This window comes from Chamaea fasciata, unplaced genomic scaffold (assembly GCF_029207755.1).
Source record: "Chamaea fasciata isolate MVZ Bird 193981 ecotype frontalis unplaced genomic scaffold, bChaFas1.0.hap1 SCAF_6, whole genome shotgun sequence".
In the NCBI taxonomy this organism is placed as follows: domain Eukaryota; kingdom Metazoa; phylum Chordata; class Aves; order Passeriformes; family Sylviidae; genus Chamaea; species Chamaea fasciata.
Genome location: NW_027094091.1, coordinates 11198604 through 11223266, shown reverse-complemented (window position 1 = coordinate 11223266; position 24663 = coordinate 11198604). Strand labels below are relative to the sequence as shown.

The following is a 24663-nucleotide window of genomic DNA, read 5'->3' as shown; positions in this document are numbered from 1 at the left end:
CATGAATCCCCTCTTCATTGCATTAACTCCCTGTTTGCCAGTAGATGGGTTGCCTCAGTAGATGGCAGTCTCTTTCCTCAGTCAGGGCAGAGGCCGTGAGCCGGAGCTGCAGGGCGGTCCTGCCCTCTCTGGGAGAAGACAAAGCCCACAGCCCAGTGAACTGGGCTCAGTCAGGATGGTGTGCAGATTCCATGGAAATATGCGTGTTCCACCCCAGCGGCCTATAGCTCTCATTAATTACATCTCATCTTTCCAAGTTAACAGCTGCTCTTTTTTATCACATCATAAAGTTTGGAAGCAACAGAGATATGAGATCCAAGCTCTGTCTCACTAACAGGAGCTTTGCTTGGCCGTTGAGCCTTGGAGCTGCTATTTATTCACACAGTGAAAATGAAAGGTGTGTCAATCCCAAAATATTGTCTTTAGCAATGTGTTTGTCCAAAAATATGAGAAGAAGGCCAAGGAGGTAAGTAATATGGGTAAAACCCTAAGGACAAATGACATATGAGGAGGTGTATGCTACCAAGCAAAGCTTCTCATAGAGACAGATTTCCTAATGGAAGAGAAGCTATTTTTCATTTAATTCAGATTATGATAGTTGCAGCAAAAACTGCACTGTTTTTAGTATAACACAAAAAATAATTTAATTTGTATTTTGTTAGTAATACTTAATTAAATGTTAATATTTTCTTAAAATATTTTAGGAAGTAATGAAATCTGCTAGTGCATTCCTTGTTAAAATGTTAAAAACGTTCAGTCCTAAATTAATGAATTATTTTTAAAAAGTCATTATAAGACTTTAAAAGAATATAAAATGTAATTTGAATTTGAGGTTTTTTAGCTTCTGAGGGAGATTAAATCCAAGAGAAACTGGTTTGATTTTAAACTGTGCTTTTGGTTTTCTTCATGTTGACTTTACAAGACAAGTCAGCTTCCAGTCCCAGACACCATCATACAATGGCAGAAACTCAATCCTAGAGTTTCCAGTTGAGAGTCAAATAGTAGGATAGATTTGAAGATAAAAACTCTGGTAGCTGTTTGGTGATTTTTGTTATTGGTTTTTTTTTACTTTACTCTCATCAGCAAGTACAGTGTCCAGAGCACCAACGTGTCTGTGAGACAGCAAACCCATTACTAATTGGGCAGCTGCCTGTTACACCAGCTGGACTCTGTTAGACCTCTCCAGCTTTCAGTCAGGCTTGGAGGGCACAAATACATGAATGATCCTTGTCTCTCTTCCGTTAGTACAGAAGGACATACAGGCCTGGATAGATCACTTACAGAGTTCACTCCAAAATGTCCTAGCTTATTATAATTTTTGCCCTTTGAGCCTGAAAAATAATTTTAAAACTTTAGCTACTAAATAATACTTCTAATTTTGAAGCCTCTGAGCTTCAAAAGTGTTAAGTGTTTTGCACCCTGCATTTTGACATACTGTATGCTGTCATAGTGTTACTACAACACCTGCTTCAAAATTCTTCTCTCTCCTACCTGTCAGTGCATCATTTCATGCTCCACTAAGTGGTGTGAATAGCAAACCCATCTGTTCATTACTCATGTAGCCATTGTGTGAAATATGAATGAAACATCTCATGTCTGAAAAGAGTCATTGTCAACTGAGTCCAGCTGGTTTGGCTGTATTCTGCCCAGAATCCAGAGTCCAGTTGCTTCCTGCAGTTGTGCTTAGTCTCAGCTCAGTTTTATTCAAGCAAATGTCTAATGTGTTACTCAAAATCCTCAGTTTATTCACCTTCTCCTCCTTGAAGTGTACTTTGGGGTTGGGATCCTGGCTAGGACATTAACTGTGGCGTAAGGTCATTCTTTGATTTTATCCTTGTAGGCACAGATAAGTGAATAATATATGTGTGTATGCTTACAGATGAGGGAAAGAGATGAACTTGTTATGTACTACAGGAAGCTAATGAATGTTTTAAAGATACTGTTTTTCCTCCCACACTATCTTTACTGAAATAACTTCCATTTGCATCACAAGTTTTCTCGACCAGCTCTAGAGTTCCATTTCCATCAAAGCTTTTCGTACCGTTCAATGGTTTGGCAGAAGGAATTGTTCCTTGGGAAGCCATCATTGTCAGTACTACAGATCAGATGGCAATGGCTTCTAAAATAGCAGGTTAATATCCCTGTCTGACAGGATTAAATGCCTAGCAGCGATTCTTGCTTTTACAGCTATCAGGGTAAGTGATGCCATATGCAATGATAAAGATGTGGCATTGTTCAGCTTGTCTTTTGGAGAATGATTAAATGACATGCTTAAATCCTTTGTGGCCTCACAGTCAACAGTGGAACAGAACAGCTAAACTGTGAGGAACAATGGCTAAGTTACCTACCTAAAACTTATTTTTTACTTACAAGTTGCAGGCAGAAGGAACAGCACATTCTATTTTCATTTGTGACTTAGCAAACTGATCTATTGTAAAGTCTGTCTCTGGTGCAAAGTTCCCCACACTCCTCATGAAGCCACTCCTCTCTTTGGGGTAAACATTTGCATGACAACACATTTAGTAAAACCTGAGTCTGCATCATCCCTTTAGACCATAGGGTAAAATTTTGGTTTTGAATTTAAATATCTGAATAGAGTTGTCTACATGTGAAGGAAGCAGGAGGCAAAAATTCTTTTACAAAGTCAGAAAAGATCTCATTGTAGGAGTCTAAAGTTATGCAGCTTGTGAAGTAACACAGTCTAGGGCTGTTCAGCATTGTGTGCTGGTTGCTGACATCAGATTTAAAAGCAGTGTTTGGAGTGATAGTTTGGTCTGCTTCCATATTTTTTTTGTTTCTAGCGTAGAACTAATCATTCATAATAGGATATTGCAGAAGATAGTGTTGGGAAAGAGAGACCTCAGGTGCTTAAATGGTCATCAAAGCTGCAAAGTCAGGATTAGCTGTGCCAGTACATTTGGAGAAAGCCTTGGAAGGTTAGATCACTGCTGGTAGGTGCTTGGGAGCCTCCTCCACCACTGCACCACGGACACACTGATCGTTCTGTTGATCTGGATGCTGTTACAGGTGTTTGAGGAGCTTCTCTGCATGCTTAAGTTTTCCTCCAGTTTGGAGATAGGAAGAAAGTACTTTAACTTTGGTGTCTTTTGTCTGTTAGTCTATAGTTCCTTTGTGTTCTTCTTTTGAGAATCACATATTATTATTTGTATTATTTCACATATAGAAATGGCATCATTAACCAAAAATATTAGGAATTTGAGAATTCTTTGATTAAATTTTAATGTAAGATTATGTGTTTCTTTTAAAATGAGAAGTAACTGTCTGGCATAAACCTTCTTTATCAAGAGCAAAACCTGTGATTCTTCAGTCTCTCTGTTGTCTAGCTTTAAGAGATCCCCCTAATAGTAAATTAACCCTTATATATCAGGCAGCTAACAAATTACAGTAGGATAAAATATAACCTGCAGGGTTGTATTATGTACAGTTTTCAGGCTGTAGGACATGAGCAGGTTTGGGTCAGCCCTAATGTTAGAAAATGACTCAAAGTTCAGAAAGCTGGAAAGCTGATGGTGTTTGCTTTACTTAATAAAGCAAACTGTAAGTCAAACATTTAATCACAGCACTCTGGTAACAGGGGCCCTGTTTTAATACAGCTCTTTTACTGGCCTCTTTGTACTTCAGAAATAATATAGGCGATCCTGATGGATAAGGTGTTTTCAATGCCAGTCTCATGTGGAACTTTTATTTTCAGACACAGGGCTTCTATAACAATATAAATCACCGATGTGAGAGCTGTTCTGATCTATGGTGGTTTTTCCAGTAGGGAAATAACCTGCTGAGTTTATTAATGTTTGCCTAATTTACATCATTAGAGTAATTTTTTTTAAATAGCTCTGACTGTTTGCTTTATTGCTAGCACGTGTGTGGGGAGGAGGGATGCCAGAGTGTGAGGCTGCTCATTTCTGAGTGGGGTGGGAAGCTGAGCCTCATGTCCTCCTGGGTGCTCCCTGAGCAGGGAATATCTTTGAGGCTTCAGGCTGTGAAGGCTTGCACACCTCCACAGGTGTTCCTGTTTCAGTGTGGTTTCCCTGGTTCAATAGATCTTTGTGGCATCGGGACAAGAGCAGGGGCTGGGGAGGCAGGAGAATGGGACTTGTGTGCTCAGCAAGGAGACAACACAACACCCATTTGAGTTTCAAGATTTTAAAGCGGAGCTGGTGACATTCCTCTTACAGGTGTTGCCCATATCAGCTGGCGAAGGGGGATTTTTGCAGCTCTTTGTGTGCTGGTCATATGGCAATGCCTGCAGACCTCAGCAGGATTGTTCTTGTACTGCTGTGGTGGAGAGGGGGCTCAGCAGGGGCTCTGGGGGGAATGCTGTAGTGTTTCTGAAAGGCTTGCCTGACTCTCACCCTATTTCTCAGGGGTGGATTGCAGGAGATAGCACCATGTCTGTTACTAACACTGTTAGCAGTAAAAAGGTGAGACTCTAGCTGAAAAGACCTGATTTGCATGTCAGACTGAAATTCTGTTGGTTTTTTCCCCTCCTTGCTCATTCTCAAAGGGAAATAAAGGAAAGGAAAAGGTAATAGTACAGTTGGACTTCCAGCAGACCAAGTTATCATCTTGGTTATTCTTTGTTAGTGAAAATCTGGAATCTCTCCTTGGTTTGCTAGTTATTCCAGATTTACTACAATGAGATAAGAATTTGATGAAGCTCCTGTAATTTTTGTGAGCTGTTTGTAATTGGTATCTGCCTCTCTAGCTACACATACAAAGGCAATATGTGGACCCATGTCTGCACTTCACTAAAATTGTACTTCATTTTTGTAGTGGCAGAGCTAATTCAGTTCATAGTTTCTGTGACTAAATCCTTTTTACCTGAGGGGGAAAACTTCAATGAATTCTCCAGTCTGAGCTGTAATGCCTTTTGAGTTTGCCCCGAGATGCAGTGAGGTGCTCTGCCCCATAGTGCATCTAGCCAGGCAGGTAAAGCAGAGGCTGAGAGTTGGAAAACCCCTGATCATTTCTGTTTCTGAGTTCGTATTAAGTCTCTGAGTTAAATTTAAATCTTTCACCCATACAGTGTTATACAGATTGCTTGAAGAATTGTGTTTGAATGACTGATTCTTTTTGTGTAAATACATTGCAGAATTTAAGGTTTTGAGGTTATTTAGATTTTGGATAAAATGGAATTCTGAAGGAGCTGTTTAATCAGGTACGCTGGCTGTACATAGTTTTGTATTTGTAGGCTGTAAGGAAGAAGTTACAGGCAACTCAACTTAATACAAGAAAGTATTTTCTTATTTTTCCTGGGTAGGAAATTCTTTTCTTCACTTTGTGTGGACAGCTGCTCAGCTGCAGGTAAAAAATGTTATAGTTTATGGGACTGCCAGCTGGAGCCAATTAAAATCTAATGGACCAGAGTTGGCACTAAAATATCTTATTCTGCCCTAGCAATGTAGAGGTTTGTTCTGCTGCTTACACATGATTTAAAAAGTTTACATTGTTGTAAAGGAACAAATTTGCTTACCATTTTGCAAACCAAATCATGTTTGAATTTAAAATCTGATGCAGAAATATTATCATTTGGGTCCTTTATTGAGGTCATGGTTCTGCCAAGCATGAAGAGTTGTGATGCAGAGACTTTCCTTGCCTGATGTTCTGTCCTGAGTATATGAGATGGAAGCAGAGAGCTGAAAGACTTGCTTTGGTCACACCAAGGATCTGCTACATACCTAGGAAAAAATGTGGGTGTTAAAATAATTCTGACTTCCTCAAGCAAAAGAAACCTGGGCAAAGATGAGGAGCTTGAGTTACAGTATTGGAGAGTGAAAATCATCATTCTTGAGAGTAACTTGGGCAAAGGGAGACATGGATCAGGTGTGCCAGAGGGACAGAATAAAGAGGAAGAGCTCAGCAAAAAGAATCGAGTTTTTGAAAAAGAGTTCAGTTCATTTGAACTGGAAGGAGCTGTCATTTGTTCTTGAGAGGTATGATTCAAACTAGGTTCTTTGTGCAAACCTGAATGCTTAAAAGGCATCTTTTGCCTTTTCAAATGAAGTATTTTCAAAGATTGATTTGAAACCTTTTCTCTTCTTTTTGAAGGTGGGGAGAATTGTTTTTCAAAACATACAAAATTCACCAACGCTGTGTGAAAAATGGCTCACGTAGGCAGTCTTTCTATCTCAGAAACACTTCCATTTCTTTACTTAGTGGTAGTTTACAATAATTTAATTTTGTGTTTTCAGTGAGAACATTTCATCCAAGGTTTGTGTGATAAGCAGGAACTCAATTGCATGGGATTGTTTCTCCACGTTCTAAAAGATTGCTCAGGGCACAAAACATAACCTGATAACAAGAACCTTGGTAATCCTGTAGATGCATGAAAAAGGAAAGAGATTATTCTTGAGGCCTAATCCTGGAGTATATTGTCCCATGGTTTCCACAAACAAACAGGCTGTGCATTTGAAAAATGAGAAATGTGAATAGTGAGTATTTGAAAGTGTCCAATTTCTCGGTTTTGCTATTCATGGGACAGATCTAAGCTGCTGTTAAGCATTTTTTCACTTATTCAAAGATTCATGTATTTAAAGATTGGTCAACCCTTGCCACTTTTAATCCTGAACTAATCATTTTTAACCCAGAAATGGGTTATTCCATGCCTGTGTTCTTATGTGCTGCAGGTGGACAAGCTGCTCTAGAAGGCAAAGAGAAAAGAGGTTTGGGAGAAAAATAAAAGAACATGAGAAAAAATTGACTTTAGAGATAATTGTGTGGAACGGATTATAAAATGCCTGAAAAACTTTAGATGAAGTGCTTCAAAGTGTCCAGGGAGAGTCACAAAACCTAGAGTGCATCTAGTGTAATGGTATCTACAAACAGTGTTGTTTGCCTTGCTTTAACCTGTCGCAGTGTTTCACTGCTTCCTGGGTGACCAGTCTGATTTCAGATGAAATACTTTCCACTCCTGTTGGGATACAGGCAGTTACTTGGTGTCTTGGTGGAATTCCAGCCTTGGATGGGTTTGTATTGAGGAGCATTTATTGTTTGACCATTCTGATGTGAAGATGGGGAGCTCAGAGAAAACCGTCCTCAGAGAAATGAGACTGGGGCCAGGCCTAATTCAGTCTTAATTTTCTTTTCCGTAGTTTTCCTTTATTTCTTTGGGAGACATTTCTATGTATTTTTCAGATGATAAGTTAATTAAAATACAAGTAATTTCTTAGAGCTTTACACAGTTAAAACTATGTAGTTTTCCTCCATATGATATATTCAGTTCTCCTCAATACTGAAACCAAGGATTCCAAGAGAAGTGGAGATCACACAGCTACAGTTTGGTTCTCAGGCACAGGATTGAAACACTCTCACGAAACCACTGAAAACACTCCATAGATGGTATTATTGTGCCTCTATCAAAGCCAGAGCACTTCCTTCTCTGAACTTGTCAATATGTCACTTAAAATAGACATTAGTATTTGAAGAGACACAAAACTTCATAACATTAGTAACAGCTTCATAATGTTAAAGAGAAATATATAACCTAATTGGGGAATGAATGTAGACTTTTTTGGCTGCTCTTCAGACAGGAGATTTATTAGAAACACTGTAGTGTTCTAATTTTCCCTCAGTTTACAGTAAGGTTCTCCAATTGCCTCTCTCTTGAAACTGAATCTTTTTAGGTACTATTTTTTTTAGCGAACATTGTGGAGGAAAAGGAAGAAGAAACCAAACTAGACTATGGATGATTCATAATAAGAACTACTGAGGCTGTGAAAAACCCTGGTATGGATTCTGACGAGTTGGCATATCTCCTTCCACATCGATAAATTTGTCACTGGAGAAACTGTTTATTCCTTTGCAGTTGTATGATTTATGCTGGACCTTTTGTACTGCTTATGTGGACCTATAGCTCATTCTCAAACAGCAGAAGATGAACTCTGACTAATAGATCCCAGTGACCGTCCTACAATTTATGCAGGATCAGTGTTTTAAAAGGGTAGTGTGCATGATTTAAGTAGGATTTGAGTATATAGCCATAGTTTGTCCTTTGCTGTCAGCAAAGCCATCCTAAGTTCATTTCTTTAAAGAAGCTCCAGGCCAAATGTCAGGAAAAATTAAATCAAGCAGTGATGTAGTCCCATAGGGAAAATGTATTTCAATTGTGAGGTATTCATGGGTATAATATGTCATCCTGTAGTCTGTGACTGTTGGGTGCACTTACAGGCAATGTGGCTTGGTAATTGCTACTTGTTAAGAAATTTGGGTATGATAAAAAATGACCTGCCAGGGAGAGAGACAGTTTTGTTAATTTTATTTATGAGACTTTCATCAAAATCGGAATGATGTGTGTATGTACCAGAAAATCCTCTTTGAAACAGCATCTTTTATTAAAGAACATAGTTTTTGTCTTCAGCAAGGAGATACCATAATCTTTTAGAGCTTTGGTTTCTGCAGTCTGAGAAACAGTTTGGACACAAGCTCCTTATTTTGCTCAACCAACATTCTGATACACAATTTGCCCTTCCTGAGGGCAAGTGTAAGCAAATTTTCCGTCTGTGCACAGATGTGGGACAAAGCTAGGCTTGTTGGATCAGTCTGAATCCAAACCTGGAAAGAATTAATTCTATCTTCTGTAGCTTTGTTTTTGTAGAAAGTTTCTTCTTTTCCCCGGAGTTCTGATTTTTGTAGAAAGTTTCTTCTTTTTCCTGGCATATTCTAAATAAACCAAGCTAGAACCTACAGTTCAGATTATTCTTTATGTGGATGCCTGACCCAGGAGCAAGATTGAGGGGATCAGAGTTGGAGGCCTGGTGAACTGAGGTGGAGCCACAAGCTGCCTGTCCATGAGACACTTCCCTGCCCATGCAGTTGTATTAGCTTATTCCAAGCTTTTCTGGGGGCATAGGGGATGGCAGTGGTTTTCTAGATCATCTTTAATTGCATTTAGGTAACTCTGTGGTATCAGTAACCATAAGCACCCATATGTAGCACTGAAGCATCCTTGTCATTCTTAGCCCTGTTATTTGATTATTGTGAAGCATTGCTTGTGGCGCACACATATAATTTAGGATCTTTTCAGATGCAAATGGATGTTTAAATCAGAAGAAGCTGGTGCACATTTGATAGCAGCATCCTTCCAGAATGGAAAGTTTTATCACCTTCTAGATCCTTACGGAACAATAGACCTGATCTCTCAGCTGGACAAAATCATGTATTGCTTTGGGCTTTAGCAACTCTCTGACATTAATGATCTAACCCAGCATTGTTCCTATATCTGAGGAAAAGGGTGATGCAGCCATATTTCACAGATTTATTTTAAGGATGTGAGAAGTGGAAGAGGACAGATTCTGCTTCAACTTGTGTCACATAAGTCCAGAGGAGGTGAATTAAAAACCCCAAGTAATTTTAATCAGAGCACTTGTGTTGTTCCACAGTAACACTTTCCTAGCCAGCAGCCTAAAACCAGTGACAGAAAACGAATGAATCACGAGAATTTCTGAATACTTTCATTGTGCTCTAACACAATGCCTGAGATGTTCCGGGTAAGGAAATAGGTTGCACAGAATTTTGAATAGGAAAAAAACCCTCATGTACTTAACCCTTTAGAGTCTGCTGCAGGCAGGAGAATCAAGGATGGGATGTCATCAGACAGTTTCATCTGGCCCTTGCATGTCTGGCAAGCCAGTCCTTTTGGGGAACATTTTACTGTTCATGGCCTATTTGAAAAATTAGGTCTTTTCACATCAGATTCAACTTTATCACTTTTTTGGGGTGTGGATTTGTTGAACTAAAAAACCCATCCAAAGGAACACAGTTTTTGTTGCATTCTTTAGTATTCATTCTTCTGTGTCTTTAAAGAATCATGAATTACTTGAGTTCTCGTAGAACTAAAGTACTTCAGGATACAGTTAACCAGTGCCTCTTCACTGGAAAGGAACTTGGTTCACAGATCAAAGTGCAGCTTTTCAAAAATAGTGAGCAAAAGATTTTAATCAAGCTGCCCATATGACCATAAAGAGATGGTGTCTTTTCCTGAGGAGTCAAGGCTGATTGTGAATTGATTGACTATTTCAAAAGTGCATTTCATTGCAGTGGCTTTCCTTTGTTGTATTGCTGGAATTGGTTGTATTGCTTGGATTTAGGACCTTTTCCTAGGTTGTTTCAGTGTCCAGCCTCAGTGATGCTGTGCCACCCACAGACATCTGTTTTAGCTGTTTAGATTTCTAATGAAGAGGTTACATAAACCATAGATTACTAACAAGATGGAAGCATGTTTGTTGATTAATTTGTTATATAATTACTGTTCTAAACATTGGTACTGTCTAGCCCAATACCCAATGTTCACAGCTCTTGGGTTGAGTAAGCATTCATTCCCATCCTTTCTTCCCAGGGGTCTCCTTTGTTTGGTTTCATAGCACTTTTCCTGCCTTTGATATTGCTGTGTGCAGTATTTTTCTCCTTTGTTCTGTCTCCTCTCCAGTTATTTACCCCTTCCTTCACTGGAACCAGTATTACTAATTTTTTTCTAGATAATAGATTTTCTCAACTTTTTTTCTAGTGCCCTTTTAAAATTTTTTTTAGTATGTTCTCTCTGGTTTTGTTTATGTAGAAGTTCTTGCCTCCATCTTAATTATATTTTAGGCAGGCAGTTAAAATATATTTCCCCCTCCTACCTTCATTATACTGGACATGAGATTGTGCTCATAGTAGCTGTTACCTCTTGTGCAGTTGCTCAGCAGCACCTGCAGCTACTTCCTTCCTTTTTAGAGACTCATTCTTTGCCTACTGACTCTGGCTGAGCATCCTGAGGGATGGAAGCTCCCACTGAAGTTATGAAAAAAAGGTTTTTTAAGAGGCAAAGAAATTCTCTAATTGGCAAATGAAGCAATCTCTGCTGAAGAAGATGGAAGACAGTACAGTTGTTAGTAATTGTGATTCCTAACTGTTCTACGTTGACAAAGCAATTTATGTAGACGTTAGCAGAAGTTGTTCTAGTGAGGAGAGCACAGAGCCCAGAGCCTGCCTGTGCTGCAAATGGCAGTAATGGGAATGAACCAACTCCTTTTGGATCAGGAAGACTTAGCTGTCCAGGCCTGCAGCTTTCCATTTCTTTCCACTTAACCTTTGAAAAGTGTGGTTAAATTTTTCAGACTCATTTATGTAGTTTGGTGCGTTATGATAGATGTGCTTTTTTACAGAAGCCATTTGTAGCACAATGGCTATGTTACAATGTTGTTTCTAAAGACTTGGGGGATTCTTTTTGGGCCATATGACTCACAACTTTGAAGTCACTGAGCAAAGGGTCAAGCCCTTCCTCACTCAATAGATGCTTTCAGCTCCAAGTGCTACTAGTACATTCAGGGCTAAAACTCTTGTTATTGAAACAGCTGTAGCTTCAAAATGTCGTGAAGCTGCGCTAACGCTTCATTTCCTGCAGTGAATCATTTTACTTATGAAAGTATAAAAGCCAGGGACATTTAGGGAAAAGAAAAAAAGACAGAAATAGAAAGAAATAAACCTTCTGTGCTCTGAAATGGATCTTTTTTTCCCCCCATTGGATAAGTTTGTCCTACCACAGCAGTAAAATGCAATGATATGGAATAATTATATGCTCCTAAGCTCTTCCAATTGATCTACTGTTGTGAAAATGTATTCAGTAAATTCACCTAAGCGACTTTGGACAGCAAAACACAAGGACATTATGAATAAAAGAAACACTAATTTTGCTGATACAATGGAGTATTGTGACCACAGGAACATCATTGTAAACCTCCATTCTAGATTAGAGTAGGTTTGTCGTCAGAAAAATCGGTGTGTAGTTCAGAAGGTGACCTCAGCGAATACTTGTGGACCTTCATATTTATTCTCTCCCTCTATTTTCTGCTTTTAAATTTTTATTTTGATTAGAAAACCAAACTCACTTATTCCTGTTACTGATAGCAGGAAAGTGATTTTATTAATTAATTAAATAAATAATTTATTTATGGTTTTGGAATTTTTTCTGGGTGAGGAAACAGGAAAAATAAAGCCTAGATTTCTTCCCCTGGTTGGCTTTCTGATGCTGTTCATATTTAAAGTACAGTTTAATTTTAAAAATACTCAGATTTGAGGGAGGAGATGAAAAGAAGAAAGTGCCACTGTTAGTGATTTGCATCTATCAGTAACTGCATTTTGAAGCAGCACTGTATTATCACTGTGAACAATGAAAACAGAAAAATGCAATGTCATAGATACAAAGTATACTCATTACTATTCCCCTGTTTTCCTGGAAGTATTCATCTTCTGCATTTGTCAGCCGTACTTTAAAATATGAGGTAAAAATTGTTTAAATGTTTGTCAAATGGGAATGTAGGAGTTAGGGAATGCTGTAATGAGAAGTTATTTCAACACATGAGATAATATATATGCTTTGTAATATACACAGTTTGATATTATCAAGACATTACTGCAGAATTAACAGATTTCAAAGGACACTATGTAACAGCCAATGAATAGGATATATTGCAAATAAGGTCATCTTGTTATACAGCTAGAAGTAATAAATTTATAGTGCTCATGATTGTTTTTTCTGTATACATTTATCCTTCAGTGGCATTCGACTGTTTTTCTTTGTGTCTTAAAACAGCAGAACAACTTACAGTCAAACAACAGAACCAATGAAAATAGAAGGGAAATTAGGCAAAGAAAGGAGGCAAAGTGCATTTCAGAGGCTGGGTAGTAGAGGAGACTATGCCTTCAAAAATATATGTTTATATATATTAATTTCAAAATTATAATTTTAACAAGAGACTGTAACTTGCCCAGATACAGAGCTGCTTTAACAAAGAGAAAAGCAAGCTTTTCATGCTTCGAGTTTTTGTACTATTAAAAGTTAGAAAATTTCAAGAGAAAGTTTTAAACTTTGTGGGTTTATAATTAAGCGTTTGAATTTTAAATGCCATTTTCATCTGTCTGCCTCCTACTTTTTGATTTGACTACAAGAAATGACAGGATCTGGGAAAAGAAGGAAAAAACCCAACTACAGAAAAAAGAAAAAAAAGGAGACGATAAATTTTGTCAAAGTAAGTAACAAAATCTCCCAACCTCCCTTCCAAAATGTTGGGATTTTTCTCCCCTGTTTTTAATATGGAGAAGTCTATTTTTGTCTACACAAACCTACTTCAAAAAAGAAAAACCTGACTAGTTTTATTTGTTAAATTATTATGGTAGAAGTGAGTGCTTAGAAGGTTGTTGAATGGTGTGACAACTATAATTACCCACACAAGGAATAATTTTTGAGAGTAGAGGGATCTTCAATCCTGTTGTCAAAGACATGGCAAGAACATTTGGCTGGAAACCAAAGCACGACAAATTCAAGCAGAAAGTAAAAGCACAGGTTTTAATGTGTGTGTGTATGTGTGTTATCTATATGAACTTCTGCAGAGCTAATATTTGGAGTAGCTGAAGAAGTGGGGAGATGGGAGAAGAACTTTACTTTTTCTTGGCTCTGTATCACTTTGCATGCAGTGACAAGAACCAGGGTATTGTTACAGATTGGTGGACTAGGATATGTCGTTCCCATTCATGAACTAACACAGATCATGGCCATCCAGAGGATGAAGCAAAGTAGTTTTAGGTTTGCAGTGTAATGCAGGGAGATTAAGACAATATTTGACCAAGACAGGGGCCTGTTTTATGCTATGGTCAGCTGCAGTTTGCTCTAGCTCTGGGTTTGCCCAAACTTGTGCCTGGGTGATGGAGCAGGCAGGGCAACATGCTGTCTGCTGGGTTCCAAGCCTTTCCAAGGACAGGGGAATGGCTGTTGGGTAGACCTGAGGCTGTGACTCAAGATTTGCTCTTGGGAGGAGACAGGAGACTGAATTTTTTGCATTCCCAGTGGATGAGCGGAAAGTAGTATCAGATACACTTGTGTGCTCCAAAAGAATTCCTGAGTTGAATCGTGATAGATCAGAGGGTTTCTGCGGGATTAGTCAGCATTAGTATTGGGCCATTAGGAGTTAAATTGTTTTCCCAGAGTCTCAGAAAGGAGTGGAATTGGAGCCAGAACTTGAAGCCAGGATTTGAAGCCAGGTCCTGTGGACGGACAATGAAGCTTGGCTCTTTTTTTCGTGGGGTACAGAGCAGCTGCGTAGAAACATTTGTAATATATGAATTCAGAATATCTGCACAATCAAATTGTAGCATTGATACTTCAGCAGTTGCATTTGAGACCTCTGTGGACTGAGGAAGTTGGACTTTAGTAGATTTTATATTTTCTAAATTGATATTGTAATCATGTTTTCACTATAAAAAATTTTCCCCCTGAAATATACCAACATTTGATATACTTCCTCCATCTGTCTCTGTCCAGATTTGAATGGTTTGTGAGGTAAATTTAATCTCTCCATTGCATCATTAGATTCAACATCTTCTCATAATTTCCATCCTGAGCCATGTTACGGAGGTCTTTGTAGCTCTTCCGTGTACTAGTGAAATTTGGACTTAAATGGCTAAGATGTGTGTGGTTTTCCTCCCTGTTGCTTAGGGGTAATTAAAATAAACTGGTATGGAGAGTTATCTTTAAGTTTGAGGAAGACCTAATGTTTAGACAGGGAATTGCTTAGGAGGTTGGTTTTTTGCTGCTTACACTTAGGTAACACCCGCCTCATTAGTGCAGATTGCAATTATTGTTAATTAGTCCATGCAAAACAAACCAAGGAGATTGCCTTATCCGTTTCTAAATCTCACCTTTTTTAAACCGGTGTTATTCCAGCCTCTGTTATAGAATCACTGTAGATTTACACTTCATGAGTACCATGACATCCCGAATAATGCTCTCCAAGTCAAATGTGTTCCTTGTTTGGTAAAACCTGAACTCTCTGAGCAGCATCTCAGGTCAAACAAAGGTATAGCTCATTCCCCGTGTGTATTCAGGCACCTCTGTTTTACTCCAGGTGTTTAGTGCTGTAAGCACTCTGTGCCCAGAGGGTGCAGGTTTACACAGCTGTGTGCCCTCTTAGGTGCAATTCATTTAAGATATTTGCTGCACTGACACATGGAGGAGAGGTAAAGTATTGACCCCGGGCTTGTGGCAGCATGATGTCTGAACTCTGGCTGGCACTTTACTCAAGATATCCTCACTTGGAATAATTTCCAACTTTTGCTATGATTGACCTTATTTGTTCCATTTCATTAGTCTTTTGAAATCCAGGTATTCACAGTGTGTACCTTAAAGACATTAAATCAGCTTTTGAAGTCACAGCTTGGCAATCCTGCCTTGTGTGTTCCATGTGTTCCTTGGCATTAGTAGCCCCATGCTCTAACCAACTGAGCTAGTTCACCAGGAATGAGTAGAACAGAGGTAAAGGATATGGAGACAAACAAACAATTTTTAAAATGTTTTGAAATAGATTGCTGCCTGCATTAGATAGAGCTGGGAGAGATCTGTGGTGTGCTGAGATGGGCAGAACCTGGACACATTGATGCAGACTACATAATATCTTGTACTATGCCTGACATCCAAGAGGCAGTGAAGGACCATTAGAAATTAAAATCAGAAATTAAAAGTATAATTAAAACTCTATATATGCATCCATTCACAATATAGAAGGAAAACACCTAAAGGGAAATCTATTTTTTTTTTTTTTTACCAGAAGGATTTTAAATGAGAATAAGGAATAAACTCCAGACATTTGTTGTGTTGAAGAAGGAGCCAGCCTGTGGCAGTTGTGCCATTCTGCTGAAGCCAGTGTCTCTGTTTCACCACTGAAGGGTTCTGCAGACTCAGGAGATCAATTGTTAGCAGTCACATTCTGAAACTACATTTCTTCAGTTGCTTTGTGCTGCTTGATGTTTGCTTACAAAAGAAATCTCCCACATTCAATGTTGGGTGAAATGCTGACTCATCTGAAATCACCTGAGCCAGCATTTGACGCCAGGTCTTTCCAGTGCTCATGCTTTCTTCTGCTCTGGAAAGGATATGGGATACTTCCAAGCATCACAAGAGCTGAAGATGAGCCCTCCCTTTCCACTCCAATTCCATGGGATGGTTATCAGGAATAGTCCTGATATTGTCAGAAATATTTACTGTATATGCTTGTGATCTTATGCAAGCATAAATAATATACTTTTTTTTTCACTTGTCAGTCAGTTGCGTGCACACACTGTAATCCAATACTCAGAGAAGTAGGAAGTCTCCAAAGTGATCTTGGCTTTTCAAGAATTTTAAGCTTTGCAAATAAAGTAACTTTTGGCAGATGTCTAGTATGAAGGGTATGAGTAGAAAATAACAATCATTATGTATCTGCTGTCATTGTTTCTGTGTTTGTTCAGAGCTTGGCAGTAAGTAATGTTCTGGTTTGTGTTTTTGAGTGTGTATTTTGGTTATGGTACAGGCAAGAGTTGCAAAAGCACTGTTGTTTGTTTCGAGTTTCACAGGAGACGTAAGAAAGGATTCTTGTTGAAAAATGAGATTAAAAAGGTGTGTAGGCTGGGACCACAAACCCATTCCTCTTCTTGCTTAGACTGGTCCAGCCATTGCCTTGTGTGACTCGTAAGCACGTGCACATCTATTGCATCCATAACATTGCACTTGTGTACTAAACTGGAAAAGGAAAAGGACTCCTGCCTTTGGTGGTGGTCTTCCAGATTTGCTGAAGTATTGATACGTGTGCTTGCCAGAGTCCTTTTATCGAACTCACTGAATTAATGTGCAGAATACAATGGGCTACATAGTTGCTTTGTGCTTGACGTGGTCTTTTTTATGAGGAATAAAAACTAGGGGCTGAATTAAAACAACCAAACCCCTGAAGTATTCAGTATCTTCAATTAAAATCAGTGGTTTTGTAGTGCAGGCCTGCCTTATGCTGCATATTTTTTCAGTCAAATGAGTGGCATCTTTCCACAATAATTAATAGGTGGAGCTGTGTGAAAGATGTTTCCTTAAAGCATAAAGCAGAGAAGCAGAAAACTGTATTGGTGGTGAGGTATCAGTTCAGCTGCATTCTCTCCCTACAGGCTGAGAAATGTTATTATGTGACCTCCTGATGAGAGAAGTTATCATTAAAATAGTTAAATTCAATATGGTTCAAATCAAGATAGAAATTTTATGCTGTAGTCACAGAGGGTCTTTGCTGCTGTTGCTGCTGCTGCTAAGTGTTTATGACTAAAAAGCTTTATATTTTAGATGACAACAAATCCAACAGTTCGGGCCAAAACAAAATATGAAATAGAAATACAAAAACTATGGATGTGATGTATTAAAAGTGACCAACATCTTATATTAACTCAAATACAGCTTTCATGTGTGTCAACATACTGGGCCAAAAACCCCAAAGCTACACAAGCTTATCTTAGTTTCTTCCTTGAATTGTTTTCCCTGCTTATCTTGAAAGCTGACATATTTTTGTCATTGATATCTCTGTATTACCAAAATATTTTAGATAACAAGTTCTAACTCAATTTGTGGAACTTGACTGTATTTCTTGGTTTTGCCACTTTGTGTGAAGCTTAAACTGCAGATAGGTCAAAAGTGAATGAAAGGTATTAACTGTCCCTTAATATTAAGCCTGTGTATGGATGTTACCGGGGAGTCCAGTGACAGCTGTGGCTCTGGGGACTTTTGGTGGAATAGGAAATTGAAACCAAGAGATTCTGTAATTTGGTTTAGCCTAAGGCAGTAAGCAGTAATATTTCTGAGGTCTGCTGGAATGCTGCAGGAAATTGAAACTGGGCTCAGTGCAGCATCGAAGGTGAAGGGTGTCATTGTCCAAAACTTTCTTGCATTTTTAGGAGACGTTTGAAAGAACTCAGAGACTCAGTAAAGGACATGCCAATGGGGCAGTGATGGGAAGATGCTGCTTTCTTTCTATGCACTTTTAATTTGTCCTATGTCATTTGTTGGTATCACTGTTTTGATATGGTGGAGCAACTCTTTCAGCTTTATTCAGTTTTTTCCAGGCATCTTATTTCCAAATGTGTGCTTTCTGTCTGTGACAAATGCCACAAGTTAGCAGCCTGAAGGAAGAGTTAGCAGGAGGTGGAGTTAGGTAAAGAAAATACAAGAATTTGACTTCAGTACGGTACGAAGAACCAATAATATCTTGATCACTGCATTTTTGTAACCGATTTGACACAGGTCATTGGTGACTGGAGCCTACTAAAGCAATGTGGTCGCTTCACACAGACGATCAATATATAAATGCAAGTCAGATAAGAGAGGCTTGGTTTTCTTGACTGCTTGGCTGTTCCTTGACAAGTGCAGTATGTAGTGGTCTGTGAGTGCCCTCCTTGCCATTTTTTCAGTGTGTGTGTATGGGTGAGTGATACTGAGAGGTGAAAACAAACTGTTTTATTTGCCTCCTTACACATCTCTTTCTCTCTTTCTCTCTTTCTCTCTTTCTCTCTTTCTCTCTCTCTCTTTCTCTCTCTTTCTCTCTTTCCTCTCTTTCTCTCTTTCTCTCTTTCTCTCTTTCTTTCTTTCTTTCTTTCTTCTTTCTTTCTTTCTTTCTTTCTTTCTTTCTTTCTTTCTTTCTTTCTTTCTTTCTTTCTTTCTTTCTTTCTTTCTTTCTTCTATTTTTCTTTTATTAATTCTCCTTTCACTGTTACATGACATCAAGGAATGGCACTCACATTGGAGGTTTTTGGGAATTTGCTTTAAAAAGTAGGGAGTTTGACATGGGGAATATGCAGTGTGTGGCAGATGTTTCTTCTTCTGCCGGTGAGCTTGGCTCCTGAGCTTTTGTATATATCAGAAATATAAACCCGGATCTGACTTGGCAAAGAGCCCCTTGCTCTTGAGCAGCTGACTTAAAACCTCAGGACAGAAATCTTTTTGGTTTCCCATCAGGTACAACTTTGAAATGAAACTTAGTTCCTATTGATTTTATGTATTTGTGTGAATGTGTCCATACCTACATACATCCTTCCACCTCCCCTGCCCTCCCCCAAGTATTTTAGAATTCGCTTTTCTGTAATTTTCCTTTCCTTCTGTTTTGTCCAAGGCCTTACTGCCACTTCAATACATACAGGATGCTGTGGAATAAAAATCTGTGCAGAGATAACACCTTGAACTGGCAGTCAGCCCTTTGCCAGCTGTGTGGGCAGACACAGAGACCATTTGAAGGCATTCTAGTTTCAAGAGAAAGCCACTTTCAGAGGAAAGATAATGTTTGAGAAATAAAACTCAACATTCAAGGACTGGGGCACAGGTTGGATACCGTTTGGATTTTTCTTCATCTTATCCTTTCCAAAATTTTCCAGTTTTAGGTCAAAACCATGCTTCTTGCAGAAATCCAGCAACTTCAAAGTCATTCTGCTGACAAAAGATTCACAGCTTGGGCTGCAGTTGCTGATATGATGGAAACTGCTGTGTGCTTTGAGACCTCATGGGGTGTTCTAGCCAAAATTCTCTTGTTCATTAAAAATTGAAGTTAAGAGGTAAGAGCAAACCATAGGAAAAAATACGAAATGTTTTTAAAAGACTACAGTTGTAAAATTAGTGTATTTTATTGTGTTTTCTCAATGTTAAAAGATATCATGCAGCATCCAGAACAACCCATTTTACTATTTCTGTAATTGGATTTTTTATACTGATGGCATCTGCCTGTTCCACCATTACTTAGTACCTTGTCTGTTACAGAAATGAACCATTGTGATGGAAAAATTTGCAGTCTAAATGTACAAGTGTTAGCAGTAGACAAAGGAAACTTTAGTATCTTCCTGTGTAAATGGGGTATATGCATGGGAAAATTCAGTAATCTGGGTTTACATAATCTCTATCTGCAGACCTGGATGCCTGGAAAGAGAGCCCATATTTTGAAATATCTTTGAAGATATGTTTTGTCTGAATTTGTATAAATCTGTTTTGTATGACTGGGTGTGCCATTGAACAGGCCAGAATTATTTAGGAATCACACAGAAGGTGGCCTCCCCAGTGTAAGTCTCCCCACAATGTAATCTAACTGTTGGTTTTCTAAGCCCCATTTCACTGAAAGAGAACTGATAGAGAGGTGAAGAAGGTTTTTTATGGCATTCCCAAGCCAGATATCCCAAAGAGGGGTTATAAGGCTAATGTAGGATTTTCCTTGCTTTCACAGTAGTTCACCTGCTCAACTTCCATCACTGAAATATGAGCAGTATCACAGTCTTCATTACTAAATGCCACTGATTAGTTAAAAGGCAGGTATGTGAAAGACTGCTACTATATGCTTATATGTGGTGAAAGCAACTATAAATTCCACCACTATGCTTCATTAAAAAAAAATAAAAAGAAGTTGTCTCTGTTAGTACTGAGTTTTTCCAGGTTCAGGCTTTAATAGATTTGAAGTTTGGGTCATATCTAGGCTTTAGTCCTATGTAGAGCTGAACTATATAGTATTGTAATATGATAAATACAACATTATTTTACCTTGTGATTTTTTTAAAATTTAATCTTATCTGCTTGCAAAAATCAATCCTTTTTAATTGTGAGTTTTGTTAATTGATCTCAGATTTTTATACAGTAGCTTCTGCTTCCTAATATTTCATTGAGTTAGTTTTGTGGCAAATTAAATCTACCTTTTTGAAGGCAGTTTTCCTTTTTAGTTAATCATCTTTGACAATATAGCAGGAATTGTCTGAATGCTACTTTTTTGCACTAAATATTTAGTTCATTTAATTTCTTATTAGAAAAGCACTTTCTGTAACAGGATTGGCATTTATTTCAACAGTACAAAAATGTTCTGTATCATTATCAAAGTTACCACCTGGAGTGCTGTAAGTCATGCACATACATGGAACAAAACTGCACTTTGTTACAGATTTTCAAATGCAAAGTAGCTGCATATCAATTTAAAATAACTTTTAACTTCAGTAGAGTTTCTCAAGATTTATGCATGTGTAATTGAGAACAACACGCAGCTTCATGTATAAATCTAATAATGCAGCTGTATTGCAGAAGTAAATCTAAACTTTATTGCTGTCTAATAAATTATCTGGTAAGCACTATAATTAAACTACAAACCAGTTCATTAGTTGCAGCGACATCACTAAATTGGGTCTAATAGAAGCTGTGTAGTTTCAGAATGTGAGTGTCTGATTGTGAATATTATTGCTGTGACAGCAACAGTTAATTCAAATAATGATGCAACTTTAATGAATGAGGTTGTGTGACAGAATTAGCAAGAGCAAATTTGCTGAATAATTGGTTCTTTCTTGGTACAGTAAGTCATTGATTTCTATTCTCTTCCTTTTCCTCCTTCCTCTTACAGTTGTTATCATCAGTCTGGTCATATGCGCACAATGTCCTGAGACCTCAGCTACAGCTGCAGCAGCAGTCTGGCGCCTAGCAGAACAGAGCAGGCCTGGCAGAAGAAATGCCAGAGCAAATCCAGCACCAAGCTCGCAGGCGTGTGGTCCCAGGGGCACAGGCTGTGAAAGAAAGGGAGGGAGAGCTCTCAGTGGTGGGGAAGAAGCCCCCTGCTCTGCTGCAGCCAGAGCTGGGACAACAACAGGCTTTCTGCTGCAAAGCTCTTCTACCTGTTCCTCATTGTTTAAAGAAATGAAGATGCAGCCTAATGTAGTGCTTTCCAGGTGTAAAGTGATGTGTCTGCACTGCAGATCTGATGTATTTGTTTTCTTCATTCACTTCTCCTTGATTTGATCTGTTGCTATTTTGCTTACAGATCAAACTCATTGTCCTTTTCTCTTACAGTGTGGATTCTCATCCAGCCATGGCAGAGTGTGTGCTTGCATAGGAGCTCAAGAATATATACATCTATACACAGCACATGCTACAGTGTTTGCAAAGCTATAATGTCACAGTTTCTCAGCAAATGCTTTCTGGGTGTGTAGCATCATCCAGTATGTAATCCCGTTTAATACATTTGTTTAATAGCACCAGACTGTGGCTTGAACTGCCAGATTTAAATTGAAAGTAGTTACTGTAATAGCCATATTAAGGAGAAGTGAAAAATATCAACTAAACCACTGGAGGCAGTTGGTTAAGATGTTGCTTGATAGGCAGGTGTCCAAAGATCAGATGTAGCTCTAGACTCTGTATTAGAATAAATCGATTTTCCTGTACATTTCATTTTTTCTTAACATTTCTCAGAAAATTTAGATTTGGAGCTATATTTAGTCCCTCAAGGAGCCTGCTTTGATTTTGTTTTAGCATGCTGAAAGCTTTGATTGGACCTGCGTGTTAACTTGCCATCACTTCAAGGAAGTGTTACATAGATTCATCAGTACTCCTTTTCCCATGCCCTGACTCCCTGACGTGTTCTGCAGCAGGCTCGTGGAATGACAGCTCCCTGCTGCTGATGCCACTGCAGCCTTTGCACTCCTCTCACTCACAGATTCTGGGTTTTAATGCCATATAACTGCATTTAAGTGTTCAGAAATTTGGGACATCTACTTTGCAAACTCTTGACAGTGCCGAAAAAAAGCTCCTAAATAATTTGTAAAAGTAACATTTTCCGTAGGTCTCCACACACTGGAGTGACAGGTACAGGCTGTGCAGGCACAAAGAAAGCTGTTCCTTTTCTGTGTGCTCTGTGCCATGTCCTCACCAATATTATACATTCTGGAGTCACAGATGATTCCACATGGATTCTAGAATTCCTCTAATTTTGGGTTAACCTTTTGGGTTCTAATTTCATAGAATAATGAAATACTGACCCAAACAAGGGATGTAAGTGTCCACGGAGTGGGAGAAGAGATGGAAGTGATTTAAGTAATACACAAATTTTGGTTTCTCTAGCATGCTAAATTTTTTATTGGATTCTGCAGAGTTGAGAAAGTCAGGCTTTTTAATCTGCTGTCTGTAGGATTCTTGCAGATGCTTTGCAAATACTTCTGTACTCCAAGTACTCTGGACTGATCTTCTGCCAAAATCCAGGAGGTGTTCTCCTGCTTTTTTTGATAAAGCAAGCAGTCTTTGTTTGGTATCCTGTCAACTGGGATCTAGAGTAGCATAATGAAATGCGTGCTGCTGTATTATAATCTTTAGTGATTACATAACATTTAAAATAATTTTTCAAATGGTGAACTCAGTTGCAGTTCAAAACCTTCTTTACATAATATAAAATCTGACGAGTCTCTAAATCTGTAACTTTATGCCTTGATTCTGCAAGTAATTGGGCGTGTATTATTTATATTATGTGCAGACATCTGTAATTTTTCCTTTCCAGCTGAGTAGGGTTTTTAAATGACAATGATTTTTGTTTTGTAATAATTTGTAATATACCAAAGACAATCTGACATTTACCCTTTGGCAGCATTTGGATGCTACTGGAGAGCTTCAGCTTTGACCCTTGCTGTTTAAACAGGTGCTCAATAAAAAACAGTTTTCATCTACTTCCTTATGGACCTTTTCTTACCAGTGTTCACTGCAGCATCCTGTTGAGGAGTGCTGCCAAGAACCACTGACACTGTATTTTGATAGTTTACATACAAGCATTAGACAGTTGTTTATACCAAATTTTCTTCATGTTTCTAGTTTTGCAGCTATTTGAAGAAATGAGCAGATATTCCCATTTCTTTTGAAGGTCATGGATTTGCCTGCATTTTCTCTAAATTTGGTCTTTTCCTTCTAGAACAGTAATAGATGTAAATTCATTAACAAAAAAATACCTGAAGGCGGCTGTGGCCAGGTGTGGATTGGTCCCTTCTCCCAGGCAGCAAGGGAGAGGACAAGAGGAAATGGCCTCGAATTGCACAAGGGAGGTTTAGGTTAGATACAAGGAAAAGCTTTTTTATGAAAGGGTTCTCAAACATTGGGACAGCGAGTCCAAAGACATGGTGAAATCACTGTCCCTGGAGGGATCTAAAAAACGTGCACAATTGGTCTTTGGAACATACTTTAATGGTGTTTTGGCACCTGGATTAATTGTTGGACTTGATAATATTAAAGGTCTTTTCCAACCTAAATGATTCTGTGATTCAATGAAATCATGGAATGGCATGTTATATACAAACTCTACAGCAATTCACTAATAGGCAGTTCCTGAAGGGTGTTTAAATTTAGTTTAACATTTCCTTGCTAGATTAGCTTTCATCTCCTGTATCAGTATAATGAAGGTTTACCTATAAAGTTGTATATAAAATAATATCATATAAAGAATAATGTGTATGGTCCCTGTTTGACTCTTCGATAATTATTATCATTGGTAATCCTTAAAAATCCAAAAAGCTATGTGAAACAAGTATTTTAGAGTTCCACTATTCAACATCCTCTAAATATAGTCTAAAATTTACTTTATTTAAGAATGAGTAAAAAGACACAGATGTGTTTAAATGGATTTATAGTCTTCCATTCACAACTGTTCATTTCTTTAAAAACAGTTACATCAGTTTAATTTGCATTTGAATGTTTACTTATGGAAATTAAACCTATCTGAGTCAGATATATTTTTTAAGGGCAACTGCATGGTGTTCAGTGATGCAGTTTGATATTACATTGTATATGGTACAGACACAACTGAGTGTGGAATGACTAATTGGAAGTTAAATTGATTTAAACCACCTCTAGGGATGCTCCATATAAGTATCCACACAGAATGGTTGGCAAGTGATAAGTTCTTAAGTGATTGTAACTCCATGACTCTTAGCAACTGCTGGTATCTTCAGGAACAACTTAGGGCTCAGACTTGTAATCAGTTTATTAAAGCTTAATAAATGACCTTGCATCAGCTGAGGTACACAGTGAAAGCCCAGCAATGTAATCTACCTTAAATCTCAGTG

The 24663-nt window shown here is 38.3% G+C and overlaps 1 long non-coding RNA gene across 4 annotated transcripts; it reads left to right on the top strand.

Moving 5' to 3' along the window:
- The first annotated feature begins 3967 nt into the window (after window positions 1-3967).
- LOC136290941 (uncharacterized) lies at window positions 3968-23244 on the top strand. Of its 4 annotated transcripts, none has more exons than XR_010721395.1 (5): window positions 3968-4024; window positions 4386-4442; window positions 12946-13025; window positions 19204-19380; window positions 21192-23244. It is a non-coding gene; the product is annotated as an uncharacterized lncRNA (long non-coding RNA). The 4 variants fall into 4 exon arrangements; XR_010721394.1 differs by lacking the exon at window positions 3968-4024 and adding an exon at window positions 4103-4196; XR_010721393.1 differs by lacking the exon at window positions 3968-4024 and having other exon boundaries at window positions 4356-4442.
- The last annotated feature ends 1419 nt before the right edge of the window (window positions 23245-24663 follow it).